The following is a 16620-nucleotide window of genomic DNA, read 5'->3' as shown; positions in this document are numbered from 1 at the left end:
TTGTCAATTCAACCACACCTGGATAACTTAGTATCGGTAGCAAAGTAATATGGAAGTAACGGTAACGGTAGCAAAAGTAATATTTTTGGGTTTTGTAGTAATTGTAACAGTAGCAACGGAAAAGTAAATAAGCGGAGAACAATATGTGAAAAGCTCGTAGGCATTGGATCGATGATGGAGAATTATGCCGGATGTGGTTCATCATGTAACAGTCATAACATAGGGTGACACAGAACTAGCTCCAATTCATCAATGTAATGTAGGCATGTATTCCGAATATAGTCATACGTGCTTATGGAAAAGAACTTGCATGACATCTTTTGTCCTACCCTCCCGTGGCAGCGGGGTCCTAATGGAAACTAAGGGATATTAAGGCCTCCTTTTAATAGAGAACTGGAACAAAGCATTAGCACATAGTGAATACATGAACTCCTCAAACTATGGTCATCACCGGGAGTGGTCCCGATTATTATCACTTCGGGGTTGCCGGATCATAACACATAGTAGGTGACTATAGACTTGCAAGATAGGATCAAGAACTCACATATATTCATGAAAACATAATAGGTTCAGATCTGAAATCATGGCACTCGGGCCCTAGTGACAAGCATTAAGCATAGCAAAGTCATAGCAACATCAATCTCAGAACATAGTGGATACTAGGGATCAAACCCTAACAAAACTAACTCGATTACATGATAAATCTCATCCAACCCATCACCGTCCAGCAAGCCTACGATGGAATTACTCACGCACGATGGTGAGCATTATGAAATTGGTGATGGAGGATGGTTGATGGTGACGACGGCGACGGATTCCCCTCTCCGGAGCCCCGAACGGACTCCAGATCAGCCCTCCTGAGAGAGTTTAGGGCTTGGCGGCGGCTCCGTATCGTAAAACGCGATGAATCCTTCTCTTTGATTTTTCCCCCGAACACGAATATATGGAGTTGGAGTTGAGGTCGGTGGAGCAACAGGGGGCCCACGAGGCAGGGGGGCGTGCCCCCACCCTCATGGACAGGTGGTGGGCCCCCTGGCCTTGATTCTTTCGCCAATATTTTTAATATTTTCCAAAAATAAGTTCTGTGGAGTTTTAGCTCATTCCGAGAACTTTTGTTTCTGCACATAAATAGCACCATGGCAATTCTGCTGAAAACAGCGTCAGTCCGGGTTAGTTCCATTCAAATCATGCAAGTTAGAGTCGAAAACAAGGGCAAAAGTGTTTGGAAAAGTAGATACGATGGAGACGTATCAATAAACCTTAGGTCATCCACTTGAGGGAAAATTGCTATTGTCCTACAAAACTCTGCGCTTGGAGGCCCAACACGAGCCTACAAGAATAAAGTTGCGTAGTAGACATCAAGCTCTTTTCTGGCACCGTTGCCGGGGAGGTGAATGCTTGAAGGTATATCTTTAGATCTTGCAATTTAATCTTTTAGTTTCTTGTTTATCACTAGTTTGGTCTATAAAAGAAAACTGCATAAAAAATGGAATTTAGGTTGCATCATATATTGATCATCTTTATAATATTTTTCTTGAAAATGATGGTTCGGAAAATTGTGCTCAATTGTTAGAAGAAGAAGTCAATAAAATGCTTGGCACAAAATATTTGAATGATGAGCATGATTGCAATGTTGTTAGTATGAATTCTTTGGATATCCAAAATGCTAATGATGATTGCACAAGTCATGACAAAAATGTTTCTTATAAGCATGTCACTTTTTGCAGAGTGAATTGGGAGTGCAATTGCACACCAAAAAGGGAAGATAGATTTTGTAAGAAGCATAAATATTTAGAAACAAAAAAGTTGCAAGAGAGGCTAGATGACTGTGCTGAAAGATTTAATTTTTTTCGCCATCCTTGTGAACTTTGCAATGAATGTGGTCATTTAAATACCCAATGAAAATTCTTTCATGATCAAACCGTGTCCAAAAATTGTGATAACTTGATTACCCTTGAGCATCATAAAGAGCTTAGTCTTCTTTTGGGGTATGAAGAAATAAAACGTATAACTAAGGGTATTCCAAAATTTAATCTCGAGAGATTTCTTGATTTTGATTTAGAGGAAATTTATATGTTTTGTGCGGTAAATTGCATTGATAATCCTTATATTGCCAACTATCTAAAGTCAAGAAAACAAATAGAATATGAAGAGAGTACTAATGAAAGGGAAAATATTTCCCAATACTCTCCTAGTGTTTATTATGATGAATCAGGTAACGAGGGGGAGCTTCCTATCCAACCAATCTCATCAATAAGAAGCTTGAAAAGATTAATTAAACCCACACATGATGTGGTGAAGAAGAAGAAAGGAAGAAAGAATAGAGGTAAAAAGGTATCTCTCCCAAATAGTGTTGCTCCTATTATTGTTGTGCCTCATGAAAATGAATCAAAAATAATTGTGGAAGATGATGCACTTGATGATGATTTTGTTATGCCTATTGCTTGTTGTGATGATTATGATTGGGAAGATAATGATACTTCTTATAATCTTGGAAATCTTTTTGGCACCAACTTGGGAAATTATGATGATAGCAATTGTTATACCGTAGGTGCTATTCATACTATTAATGATGAGAGTTATTATGCTTATGATATGCCAAGCCACAAGCTTGGGGATGCTATGTTTGATGAGAATGACATGTTTGAGAATTTATTTGCTGTAATTAATGTTTGTCCCAAGCTTGGGGATGCTATGTTTAATGAAGATGATCTTTTTAGTCCCCCTACTTTGAATGATCAAACTTTCTATGATGGTTGCATGCCTCCTATCTATGATGAGAACAAAGTTGCTACTTATGATGATTATTGTGATGATACTTATGTTATAAAAAGTAGTGATAATTATTGTCATGATTTTGAATACCCTTTTACTGAACATTACTCTTTTAATTAGGGAACAATTTATAGTATTCGAGTTTCCTATGATACTCCCACTATTATGAATGAGAATAAATTTGCTTATGTGGAGAGTAATAAATTTTCTATGCTTTTGTGTCATGAAAAGAATACTTTATGTAATGGTTATAGTGATGAATATATTCATGATGCTATTGAAAATTATTATGAGAGAGGAACTTATGATTCATGATGCTCTCCTTATGTTTCAATTCTTATCTTTTATGCAAGCATCATTGAAATCATCATGCCTAGCTAAAAGGCATTAAAGAAAGGCGTTTGTTGGGAGACAACCCAACACTTTTACCTACTGTTTTTATGTGTTAACATGATTAAGCTACTATAGTAATCATGTTTTATTCCTTTTGTTTCAATAAAGTGCCAAGTAAAGCCTTTGGGATCATGTTGGGTGATAGTTGATTTGACCCTGCTGAAAAACAGAAACTTTTGTGCTCACGAAAATAAGTCTCATTTTTAAAATAAAAGTGCTTTTGAGTTGATTATTTTTGCAGAAGTTTAATATACAAATTTCTCACGTGGTCCTAATTTTTTCATAATTTTTTGAGTAGCAGAACTATGGTTTGAGTACATATTACTACAGACTGTTCTGTTTTTGACAGATTCTATTTTCAATGCATAGTTTGCTTGTTTTCTAGTTTATATGGCTTATATTGCTCAATATAAATTATGGAAATGATATGCTACAGTAGGCATTGTGTGGAAAAAATTATGAATCTTGTCTTTGACAATACCAAAGTGAAATGATTTGCTCTTTATCATACTAACCTATCTCACGAAGTTCCGTTAAGTTTTGTGTGATTGAAGTTTTCAAGTTTTGGGTGAGATAACGATATGAGGAGAATAAGGAGTGACAAGACCCTAAGCTTGGGGATGCCCAAGGAACGCCAACTTAATATCCAAGGAAGATCCAAGCAATTAAGCTTGGGGATGCCCCGGAAGGCATCCCCTCTTTCGTCTCCAACATTATCGGTAACCTTACTTGGAGCTATATTTTTATTCATCACATGATATGAGTTTTACTTGGAGCGTCATTTTATTTTGTTAGGATTTGCTTGCAGTTATTTAGAATAATGTTTTGCATCTTTTATTTCAATAAAAGTAGCATTGATAGCCTTTTGTCATGCTTATCTTGCAAGTATACATGTTGCTGTTTGAAAACAGAAAGTTTATCGGTGTTGCAAAAATTCCCGAGGAAAGTCAGAAGGTGATAAAATGTTGAAACTTTTTGCATAATAAGCTCTGATAAATTTTCTACAGTATGGTAGAATTTCATAATGTTTGGAGTTGAATAAGTATTGATACTCTTGCATTATTTACAGACTATACTGTTTGGCAGATTGCTGTTATGTTTGCATTGTTTGCATATGTTTGCTTGTTTAATGATTCTATTTGAGGATAGGAGTATTAAATATGCAGAGGAATTTAGTATGCAATTTTGAATAATAATTTTAGTGATTTCCTATAGTATAGAATGATAAGGTTTTTGCATTGGTTTATACTAACTTATCTCACGAGTTCTTGTTGAGTTTTGTGTGGATGAAGCTTTTGAGATTTAGGAAAACCGTGATATGAGAGGAATTAAGGAGACACAAGAGCTCAAGCTTGGGGATTCCCAAGGCACCCCAAGATAATATTTCAAGAAGTCTCAAGCATCTAAGCTTGGGGATGCCCCGGTAGGCATCCCACATTTCTTCTTCAACAATTATCGGTTAGTATCGGTTGAGCCGAAGTTTTTTGCTTCTTCACATGAGTTGTGCTATTCTTAGAATGTCATTTTATTTTTGTTTTACTTGCTATTGTAATAAAATACTTAGATCTGAAAGTTTTTAAATAAAATAGAGTCCTCAAATAGTTGCCAAGGAGGCTAAGTAAGCGGCATTCACATCCCGTCAACGAAGCTCTTTTCTTTGGAATTGCTCTTGTGCTTCACTTATATCCTATGAGTAAATTGTTGAATAAATTGAATGTCATGAAGTTGAAATCATATCATGCCTAGTGGTAGCTTCACATTGGGTTTAGAAAGTGAAATCTTTTGAGGCTTGACAATCACAATTTTGGTCATACAAGCAATTCACGAATAATTAGTATAAGGAAGAGAACTTTCGCATGCAAATACACTATCCTGGAAATCTTTTGTGATTGTGAGCCCCCATCAAAATATTATATGCCAAAATTGTTGACATTGGACAAGGAAGACAATGTAATGATTTATGTTTGTTCTTATTCACATAGAAGTTATATTGTCATAGATCCTTCAACATGTGGTGCTTGCCCCCCATCTTTGCTAGCCAAAAATTCCGCACCAAGTAGAGATACTACTTGGGCATCCAAAAACCCTTAAACCCAAATCTTATTTTCAAGAGTCCACCATACCTACCTAAGGATTGAGCAAGCTCCTTCAAGTAAGTTGTCATCGGTGCAATAAGGCAATAAAAATTGCTTCTAAAAGTGTTAGATCATTTAGTGTAAGAGAAAATTGAGCGTTGTCCGAACTTGTGATGGCAAAGCAATAAAAGCGATGGACTACATAATAAAGGTTGCTATCATAAGGGGCAATATAACATGACGTTCTTTTCCACTAAGGGGTCGAGCATACAAACAAATAAGCGCATGGCAACCTCTGCTTCCCTCTGCGAAGGGCCTATCTTTTACTTTTTAGTATTTATTTTTATGCAAAGAGTCAAAGTTATTCTCTCTATTCCTTTTTGTTTTTCTCTTTTGGCAAGCAACATGTGGCGAGGAAAGATCTAGGCACATATGTCCAGTTGAATATGGGTATCATGAGTTATTATTGTTGACATCACCCTTGAGGTGAATACGTTGGGAGGCAAAACAATAAGCCCCTATCTTTCTACGTGTCCGGTTGAAACGTTTTGCTCATGTGTATGTGACGAGTGTTAGCAATCATAGAAGACTATATGATGGTTGAGTATGTGGAGCTCTTACTTAAAATCGCTTGAATAAGTTGAATTGCAATTACTTGGTGACTAAGAAAATAGGTTGTTGAGTTTCAAGAGAGTTCATTGTTTGAACCTTAACATGTGAATTGGTTTCTACCATAACATGAGAAGTTTTATATGAAAGAACTGCTGTTATGATGCTAGGAAAAGTGATTGAAATTGTCATTGATCAAACTTGTGCACTTTGCTAGCATTCACACTTCATAAATTATTTCTTTTATCATTTACCTACTCGAGGACGAGTAGGAATTAAGCTTGGGGATGCTGATACGTCTCCAACGTATCTATAATTTATGGAGTATTCATGCTATTTTATTATCATTCTTGGATTTTTTACAATCATTTTATAGCAACTTTATATCATTTTTTGGGACTAACCTATTGACCCAGTGCCCAGTGCCAGTTGCTGTTTTTTGCTTGTTTTTTACATCGCAGGAAATCAATACCAAACGGAGTCCAAATGGAACGAAACTTCACGGAGATTTTTGATGGACCAGAAGACCAAAAGTGGGCCAAAAAACCACCTAGGGGGTGCCCCGAGGGGGCACAACCCACCAGGGCGCGCCTGGGGGCCCAAGCGCCCAGGTGGGTTGTGCCCACCTCGGTGGCCTCCCGCACCCCCTCTTTACCCTATAAATTCACAAATATTCCAAAACCCTTCGGGGTTAACCTAGATTAGAAGTTCCACTGCCGCAAGGCTATGTAGCCACCAAAAACCAATCTAGACCCCGTTTCGGCACCCTGCCGGAGGGGAGAATCATCTCCGGTGGCCATCTTCATCATCCCGGTGGCCACCACGATGAGGAGGGAGTAGTCCACCCTCGGGGCTGAGGGTTTGTACCAGTAGATATGTGTTTAATCTACCTCTCTCGTGATCTATATCATGGGCTTTGTTAATATAGATGGATCATATGATGTTTCTCCCCTCTATACTCTTGTTGTGATGAATTGAATCTTTACCCTTTGAAGTTTTGTCTTGTTGGATTGAATATTCAGCTATGAGAACACATGATGTATGTCTTGCGGTATGAATACTTGAGGTGACAATGGGGTATCGTATTGATTCACTTGATATATGTTTTGGCACTCAACTCGTGGATTCCCGAGGTGACATTGGGGTAATCTATGCATAGGGGTTGATGCACATTTTTATTATCTTTTCTCCGATAGAAACTTTGGGGTCTCTCTGTAGTTCTTTGTGTGGATTGAGTATTATGAATATGAATTTTCTTTGGTGTTATTTTCGTACGAACTCTTGATTAGATCGATCGGAAAGAATAGCTTGCGTTATTTTAGTACGAACTCTAGGATAGATCGATCAGAAAGAATAGCTTTGAGGTGGTTTCATACCCTACAAACAATTTCTATCTTTTGTTCTCCGCTAATAGGAACTCGGGAGTGATTCTTTATTGCACTTTGAGGGATAATCATATGATCCAACTATGTTAGCACTGTTGAGAGATTGCACTAGCGAAAGTACGGACCCTAGGCCTTGTTTTCAAGCATTGCAATGCCGTTTTTGTGCCCGTTAATATTTGCTACCTTGCTGTTTTTATTTATTCAGATTACAAAAATATATTTCTACCATCCATTTACACTTTTATAACCATCTCTTTGCCAAACTAGTGCACCTATACAATTTGCCATTGTATTGGGTGTGTTGGGGACACAAGAGATTTCTTGTCTTTGGTTGCAGGGTTGCTTGAGAGAGACCATCTTCATCCTACACCTCCCACAGATTGATAAACCTTAGGTCATCCACTTGAGGAAAATTGGTACTGTCCTACAAAACTCTGCGCTTGGAGGCCCAACACGAGTCTACAAGAATAAAGTTGCGTCGTAGACCTCAGCGCCCCCCCACAAGGGAGGAGTCCAAATTGGACTAGGGGAGGGGGCGGCACCCCCCCTTTCCTTCTCCCTCTCTCTCTCCTTCCCCCTTTCCCCCTCCGGTAAAAGGAAGGGGGACGAATCCTACTAGGAGCCCAAGTAGGACTCCTCCTACTTGGGGCGCGCCTAGGGCCGGCCTCCTCCCCTCTCCCTCCTTTATATATGAGGGTGGGGGAACCTCTAATACACATCAATTGTTCCAAGCCGTGTGCGGCGCCCCCCTCCACAGTTTACGCCTCTGATCATATTCAAGTAGTGCTTAGGCAAAGCCCTGCGCGGATAACTTCACCATCACCGTCACCACGCCATCGTGCTGACGGAACTCTCTCTCGACACTTTGCTAGATCAAGAGTTCAAGGGACGTCATCGAGTTGAACGTGTGCAGAACTCGGAGGTGTCGTACGTTCGGTGCTTGATCGGTCGGAATGCGAAGAAGTTCAACTACATCAACCGCGTTAATAAACGCTTCTGCTTTCGGTCTACAAGGGTACGTGGACACACTCTCCCCCTCTCGTTGCTATGCATCTCCTAGATAGATCTTGCGTGAGCGTAGGAATTTTTTTGAAATTGCATGCTATGTTCCCCAACAAGTTTCCACTAGAGGTTTCTCTCTAGAACAAAAAGCATAAGGTGGGTAAACAAATTACTGTTGGGCAATTGATAGAAAAGCGCATTGTTATGACGATATTCAAGGCAATGATCATGTATATAGGCATCACGTCCGAGACAAGTAGACCGACTCCTGCCTGCATCTACTACTATTACTCCACCCATCGACCGATATCCAGCATGCATCTAGAGTATTAAGTTAATAAAAGCAAAGTAATGCCTTAAGCAAGATGACATGATGTAGAAAAAGTAAATCCAACCAATATGAATAAACCCCATAGTTTTTCCCTTAATGACAACAATACAAATACGTGTCTTGTCCCCTACTTGGTCACTGGGATATAAAGCACCGCAAGATTGAACCCATTACAAAGCACCTCTCCCATTGCAAGATAAATCAATCTAGTTGGCCAAACGAAATGGATAGATCGGAGAGAAATACAAAGCTATAATAATCATGCATAAAAAATCAAAAAAGGATCAATAATATTCATGAGATCATAAACCCACAATTCATTTGCGAATTCCGAAGCTTACTCGTTTGGCTGCCACGGAATTGACCGTCAGATTTTCATTCTTAAATTCTAGAGAATAGAAACTTGCGTAGCCCCAAATCCCATGCCCTCACTCATCATTCTCCTCGATTTCAGTAACTCTCCTTGTCCCGACGCGCTCGTCTCCCTCCCCAGATGCCTACCACCAGCGCCACCAAATCTCCCATCCACCACCGCCGCCACCATGAATCCCGCCTTCTCGGCCGCCAGCGACGCACCCCCTATGGGTGAATAGCTCCTTCCTGGACTCATCTTCTCTCATCCTCTCTACTCTAGATTCCACGACGCATCTTCCCTCGTTCAATGTCATGTCACCTCCGGTGACCGCATCGTCGTCGAGATCTCAGCTCTGGTAAGTCCCTCCCACCTTTCTTCTCCCCTTCTCTGATGCATCTTTTCTGCTTGAATCCTAACCCTAACCCCCAACCCACTGTTTAGCAGCACACCTCTCTCTAGCCACCGGACCTGGATAGTGGTGAGACTTCTTGACGACTCCTCCACCAGCCCATGATCGGTCAGCTCCCCTCCCCCTCCGTGGTGTCTTTGTTCTATCCTACCTCGTACCAAACTAGTCTGGTCTGGTAATCACCGACTCATTGGTGATAGAAGAATACTAGTTGCTATTACAATGAGAAGATAGTGTTATTTCTTTGGACCATAGATGGATGTTGTGGTGTCTTGTTGTTTCAATTCCATTGCCGTGCTGATAGAAGATAACTGGTGGTCGCCATGTCTTGCTGATTTAATTAAACTATCACTGATGGATGCTCATGAGGTAGGAGGGAATGGGAAACACTACTTGAGAGTTGAGAGAAACAGTTTTCTAAGTATTACAAATCGGTCTCATGTTTTGTCAGGGAACAACTCAATCAATTCAAGATGCATGCATGCATATTATTTTGTGATAGTTAAAGGGCTTCTCAGTCTAGTTTCCATAGTTCTACACTAGTGTAAGAACGCAAGCTTCTTGTTACAAAACAGTGACTTGATCTTACTGATTTTTTTGTTTTATCCACGAGAGTTAAATATAGGTCTAGCTGATTGTTCTGCTCGTGTTCCAGCTAATTGTGCAATAACATTAGAGGATCTCAAGCTAAAGTTTGTCGTTCACTTATGTGTGGTTAAATGACAGATGAGTTATAGGATCGATCCCTGGCTATCTTTGTTGACATTTATCTGCACTTTATTCATACGAAAACACCATTGGAGATCAGATCAGTAAACTAAACAAGGTTCGTTTCATCGAGCTAGTATATTTGCGTTTGTGCGACAAGGGCAAAAGCTCCTCACCTTTGTTTGTACCCGTGGAGAGAGAGAGAGAGAGAGTCCTTATGGTGAAAGGATGAAGAAGAAATGGATCCTCAAGCAAATCAACCAATGAAGGTATGTTGCTCGGATAGATTTCTTACCTTCATATATCTCCTTGAGTATGTTTCAGTTAGAGCAAAGCATGTACATGACCTAGAACACTCGAATTTTGTGTGCATGCATTCTCAGTTTAAAACTTCATAATCTTGGCTAGTGAAATGAAATGCTTAAATCGATGTTTGCTGACCTTTACATTTTGACTACCAACTTTTTCATAGCATGTTATACAACAAGTTACTATTTGTCATGTGTACATCATCAACAACGGTTCTAGTGTACTGCTGGTGTGTTTGCACTTGCAGAGCTTTGTCAAATGTAGATCCCGTCAAAACATGATGTTTGTTTCATGACTCAACAGTATAACCTTTTCTTCTTCTTCTTCTTCTTCTTCTTCTGATACGAAGTTAGGTGGGTTATTAATTTGTAGTAACAACCTTGCAGATTAGAACAAATATTTATAGCAGGTTAGTATCAATCAAGACAAGACGTTTGATTTGCAATGACATAACTGGACCAAACGAGACGTTTGATTAATTTGTACTACTACATAGTGCCTTGAATGTACAAATGTCTTTCAATCTGCAAGTTCCCTATCCGCACAATAGTAGCCTTTAATTTTTTTTCATGACATGTCATTCCTTAATATGTAATGTCAACCCATGCACACTGTTAAAATGGCACACTAGTGATTCTTTATCATTTTCTAGTGTTGAAAAATTGAGATTGGTACCAACCTACATGCATTACCTTTCTTGATGATCATTATATACCATTTTTCGATGGAATGCATTACCATAAATTTTCTTGATGAGAAATATTTTTTTTCTTAGATGAGCACGCATCATCTTTCATTGATGTCAATCTGATGCACCACTGTTAAATTTGCTAGTTCAGTAGGTTACAAGACGAAGATAAGAAAGCGGGCATCGACGATTCTTTCTGAGCTAGAAGATGAATGTTGGAAGTCTATGGCATCATGTTCAAGTCTCTTCCTTGACTTTGCTTAATATAAGCTTTGAAGCTTCAAACTTTTGTTTTGCTTGCGTCGGATGTGCGTTTGTACTTTGTGGATCTGAAAATGGCAGTTACAATTTGATTATGTGGATTCGTGCTTCATGGAGTCGCTTCATATATGAATGGTTTGTATTCTGAATTTGTTTCATGTTGGCGTGAATTTTAAATTTAAAAAGATGATGTGGCAGCCAAGCTTGGTATCTCAGTTTTTAAGCCAAGCTTGGTGTGGTTGTATGAGTTCTTATCAAAATCCAAATGGCAGCCAAACATGACACATATATCAGTTCAGTTGATAAATACCAGTGACAGCCAAACATGATATTTTGATTCCAGCATATGAAATCCGATCATAGATTTCATTTCATATGAAATGAAATGAAATTCCAGGTGCCAAACGACCTGTAAGTTTATTGAGTGTTAAAAACCGATAGAAAGGGCATCTGGGACGAGGCCCAAGCCCAACCAAGCCGACCCTAAGCCATTTCCTCCAAAAGCACGCGACGCGAGCTTCCTTCTTCCCCCAAATCCTCCCGGCCGCCTCCCTTCTCCCCCAAAATCCATTGCCGCCCTTCTCCAGCTCCATTCCCCCATACAAGTTTGCTCCCAGAAGATCCGCCGCCCAGCACCGATCCTCTCCATCCCTGCCCTCAGCGCGAGGCGGCGTGCTTGCTCGAGGACCCTGGGCGTGGCCATGAAGGAGGGGGACGGGTGGAGCAGCGAGAGGCGGTGGCCGCACGGGAGCACCAAGTTCGGTGGCCTATCCATCATCCCGGAATGGAATTCGCTTCCAACGGAGCTTGTCCAAGTTGTCGCCGACCGCGTCCTCTCGACCACCGGCGGCGTCGACGCGTACATGGACATGAGGGCCGTCTGCTCAACCTGGCGCTCTGCCATCGCCAAGCCATCTCCGCTCGCCGCGGTAGCTGGCCTCCGTTTCCGCCCACGCCACTGGGTCATGCTGGACCTGCAACCCGACGACCGCAACGACGACGATGACGCTCGCCTCTTCCTCCACGTCCCCACCGGGCGCATCCGCCGCCTGCACCTCCCGGTGCTCCGCGACAACTTCGTCGCCGGTGCTACTGACGGTCTCCTCGTGCGCGGGGACATGTATCCACCGCACTTGGCTCGTGTCCTCAACCCCTTTACAGGTGACATGCTCCACTTCCCCGCGGCGTTACCTCGACATTTTAAGCATACCTCGGTGAAGGGAGGCTCTCATTCAACGCTGGTCTTGCTGAGATGGGGCTCGGTGGTCTGTGCTGCCCCGAACAGCGATTTCTTTACAGAGACAGAGGAGGCCGTTGAAACGTACCTGGTGAGCATTGTTAACTACCAAGGCGACGTCTATTGTGCCGATGCGCGTGGATGTGTATTCAAGTTGGTCGCACCAGCAGCAGACCAGTGTGATGATGATGAGCTCCTGGTCATACCCGAGGTGTCGCCGCCGGGTGTGGACGTATATGCAGAAGAGGGAGATGATGATGATGATACAAAAGAGGGAGATGATGGCAGCGAAATGCCTTCTTATCTCGTGGAGTCTGCTGGGGAACTGTTGCTTGTTCGCTATGTGGATGAAACTTTGAAAGTTTTCAGAGTCGACGTCGAGCACAAGTTGTTGGAAGAGGTCAAGAGCCTCGGCGGCCGCACGTTGTTCCTCGGCCAAGAGAGGTGTGTCTCTGTGGATGCAGCTAAGCTTCCGTCTGTTGACGGAGATTGCATATACATGTTAGATTTTGAAAACGTGTCCATGTCAGATTCTGAAGACATGTCCATGTCAGATTCTGAAGACATGCCCATTTTAGATTCTGGAGACAAGTGCGACATGTGCGTGTATAACCTAAGAGGTGACATGGTGGATATTATCTACAGCAAGGACTTTCGTGCTCGACCTTTTAGCCTTGTTCAGGTTCTCTTGTGGTACTGCGATGTCCTTCCCAAATTGTAGAGGTTGTGAAAATAAACCTGTTCTGGCCTTGCTGCTAGTGCCTCGTGCCACTGTGAGTAGTAGATTAAGTAGTAGGGTTTTCCATGTTGGAACAGTTTTATGTACTATTTTGATTATCTCCTTCATATTATATATTGCATCGCTCGACTGATGCTATTTATCAGCTATTCATTAATCCTTATTTCAGTCCGTGTTCTTAGTTCTGACAATAGGTGTGTTGTACTCATGGTATGACCTTGCGTGTCTGGTTACATCTTTAATGTACCCATCGAATATCTAGGAACTTACTGCTGGTGGAGGAAATCTGCTTATGCAGTATTTCATCAAAACAAGTAGTACCATGTTCGAGTTAATCTGAATGATATGAACCTGTTTCAATCATAAGAACAGTAAACAGTTTTAGGCTCAATTGAAGTGACTGCATTATTAAGTGAAGTTTTTCAGGCTATAAGATGGACACCGGTGGTTCGTCCACTGGAGCTCTAAAGATTGGGGCATGCGTGCTGCTACCTCTTTTCCTGCCTGTTGCTTTGTTCTTATGGGAACTAGGGCAGTGGCTATCGTAGTTGCAAAGGGAAAGGCTTAAGTGTGTCTAACAGGTATGAAAAATAAACTTGTGGTTTCATAGTGCATATTAGACCACTAGAAATTGTTCACAGCCATTGAAAATATTACATTTGGGTTGCAAACCTTTGTATCCGGCATTTTAAAATTTAATTCAGAATTGATCCATATAATTTAATGAAATCTGGATTTTTTTTACCAAATTTGAATTTTGTTTGAACTAGGAGATTACTAGAACGGACGTGACCGCTCACTGGCAGCGGCATTGAAGCGGCACGCAGCCCGAGAGAGCGCCGCCCGCACCGCTTCCCGATGCAGGCGATTACTGCGCGTTCAAATGACACGGCGCCCGTCCGACCGTTCGTCTGCCGCTCACATTGATGGCACGCGGTTGCCAAGGCGTCTCCTCTAGCGCCACCCGTTGATCCCTCTGTCGCCTGCTATTAGTATATAAGCCCTGACCATTGCCATAGTCATCTGCCTCTGATCCCTCCCCGCACCACTCCCACCATGGCAAGCCCGGAGGTGCAGCGTGGGGAGAGCCCGCGAGAAGCCACTCTGAACCTTGGAGCGCGGCTCCACAACTCGCGATGGCCGAGCTTGCTCCGTACTGCACGTCGAAGAAAGGAGGAGCCTACGAGGGAGGGGCATGCCCGGCGAGGCGGTAAACGAAGCTCCTTTCCATCCCACACGAGAGAAGCGGAGAGAGGCTCGATGTTTTGCGCCGACGCTATTTCTCGGTGGTGCTTCGCTTGAGATGCGAAAGCGAGTGATGACCACACAGAAGAGGAAGGAGAGATTTATATATGCTTATGGCGGTGGACGATTCAACCGGAATCTTCCGGAAAACACCTCGATCATCAAGGGAGGTAAGCCGTAGTGGCATCCAGAAGAAGAAGAAGAGATAAGGAAGGAGAAGTAAGCGCTGAGGCAGATAAGAAAGCAACGAAAGCGGTGGATTGGATGGGATGCATGCAACGCACATGCGAGGGAGACAGAAGGAATGTCCCGTATCTGGCCTAGAATCGCGCCCGAGCGGTGCGGTGGCTGTCTTGGCCATATCCCTCTATCGTCTTGTAATTGGATGTAGTTGCCCGTCCCGCTGCCTGCGCATGTGCCTTGTAACTGGACGTAGTTGCCCATCCCCCAATCACCGCTTCGTCAGACTACTATTAGTCGGTCGCATATCCAAGCAATGTGTTCCGATTGGTCTGCATCATGCGGTGACTGATTTGCCCACGTTCCTTTGCTGAGCATCGATTTGCTTGTTTCTTGTCTGTTCCCGGCGACGAAAACAAAACTGAAACCAACACACTGCATGGCCGACTTAATTACAACATAAACGGCTAGAAGCACACGGCAGTGAAGCAAGCACATTCAAAAAAAATTAGCCGATGCATATACACCCACACATGCATTTGTACACAGCTACATCCCAAAAAAATGCACGCGTCAACAGCCCAAACGCCCATAGGTTGCTTTCAAGATCAAACAATCATCTGAAGTAAAATCGCTAAAGACACCCCAAGTGCACACGGGAAAATGCGAATCAGTTAACAAAATTTTCATCGGACCACCGCATGATTCTACACGGTAATCTACCAAAATAATGCACGTGTCGCCATCTAGCTGATCAAGAAGTCACTTTCACGCAAGTGGGTAAACCTGGAAGCAAAAACTTCTTGAGATATAGTGGTTTTGGTATAACCAGCATGTTAGCTTCGTGCTAGTGCTTCCTGCCACTTAGTTGATGCGGAGCATCCTACGATCATCCCCATGTCCACTTCGACCACTCCCCATGACCCAAGGGTACATAAGACGAGGCCTCAAACATACGTCATTGGACACAAAGTGAACTCGCTCCTCTCCGAACCTTCACTTTCTACATGTGAGACATGGCTACTACCTCAAACATATGTGATGTGCATGACCAGGAGCCAAGAGGGAGACCATGGACGAGACGGCGAGTACACCAATCACGAGGAGCAAGAGAAGGAGTTGCTCGGAAGCTTCAGCCACCGGACGACCGGACAACGCCGGACGTCCGACGCCTAGACACTCAGCCAGCCAGAAGAGCCAGCCGACGAAAGCTACAGCGACCGGACGACCGGCAAGTACCGGACGTCCGACCCACTCCAGGCCCCGGACGACCGGTGCCACGACGACAGAAGTAAAATAGCGGAAGTCCGAAGACTTCCGGACAACCGGCCCTTCGTGAGCCTCCGGACGTCCGACATCCCCCGGACGTCCGACGCATGCTTGTGCGCAGCCGCGGGCCTTGGGCCTTGTAACTCTCCCCCACTTACCCCTTCGTGGCTCTAGACTATAAATAGACCTCCCCTTCATCCTTTCTAGGGTCAGCATTGGTTTAGCTCATATTAGAGATAGAGCTTTGCTCATCCATTAGGACCTACTCCACGAGAAAGACCGCGGCCCCTCTACGGAGAAGATCCACGTTAGATTCAAGACCTCCTCGCGGAGAAGAACCCCCTCAAGACCTCCTCACGGAGAAGAACCGATTACCCTTTGTATCGTCCCTTGTTGACTTTGGATCTTGTATCTCCTCTCGTGTTTCGAGGATCTAGCATATGTGTGACCTAATCTCGTTGGTTTGAGTGTTTTTCTTGTGTTTTCCTTGTGATTCCCCTCGTGTTCTTCATGTTCTTAGTTGGGATCCGCTCCTTTCATGAAAGATCGCCCGTATAGGGTTCCACCCTACATCATCTTGGTATCAAGAGCCACGTTGGTCACTATTTCGGAGCCTCCCCTCTTCGTTTTCTAGCTTGATTTTGTTGTGT

General features: G+C 42.8%; 1 long non-coding RNA gene and 1 other non-coding gene across 3 annotated transcripts; both read left to right on the top strand.

Moving 5' to 3' along the window:
- Window positions 1–9002: 9002 nt before the first annotated feature.
- Window positions 9003–11407, top strand: LOC120969961 (uncharacterized). Of its 2 annotated transcripts, none has more exons than XR_006666906.2 (3): window positions 9003–9280; window positions 9370–10311; window positions 11191–11407. It is a non-coding gene; the product is annotated as an uncharacterized lncRNA (long non-coding RNA). The 2 variants fall into 2 exon arrangements; XR_006666905.2 differs by having other exon boundaries at window positions 11186–11407.
- Window positions 11408–11618: 211 nt separating this feature from the next.
- On the top strand, window positions 11619–13425 carry LOC109757469 (uncharacterized). The gene has a single exon (XR_005764637.2). It is a non-coding gene; the product is annotated as an uncharacterized protein (transcript).
- The last annotated feature ends 3195 nt before the right edge of the window (window positions 13426–16620 follow it).

The sequence above is a fragment of the Aegilops tauschii genome, chromosome 7 (genome assembly GCF_002575655.3).
Source record: "Aegilops tauschii subsp. strangulata cultivar AL8/78 chromosome 7, Aet v6.0, whole genome shotgun sequence".
NCBI classification, from domain to species: Eukaryota; Viridiplantae; Streptophyta; class Magnoliopsida; order Poales; family Poaceae; genus Aegilops; species Aegilops tauschii.
The sequence above is the reverse complement of the archived record's forward strand: the minus strand, read 5'-3'. Positions and strand labels throughout refer to the sequence as shown.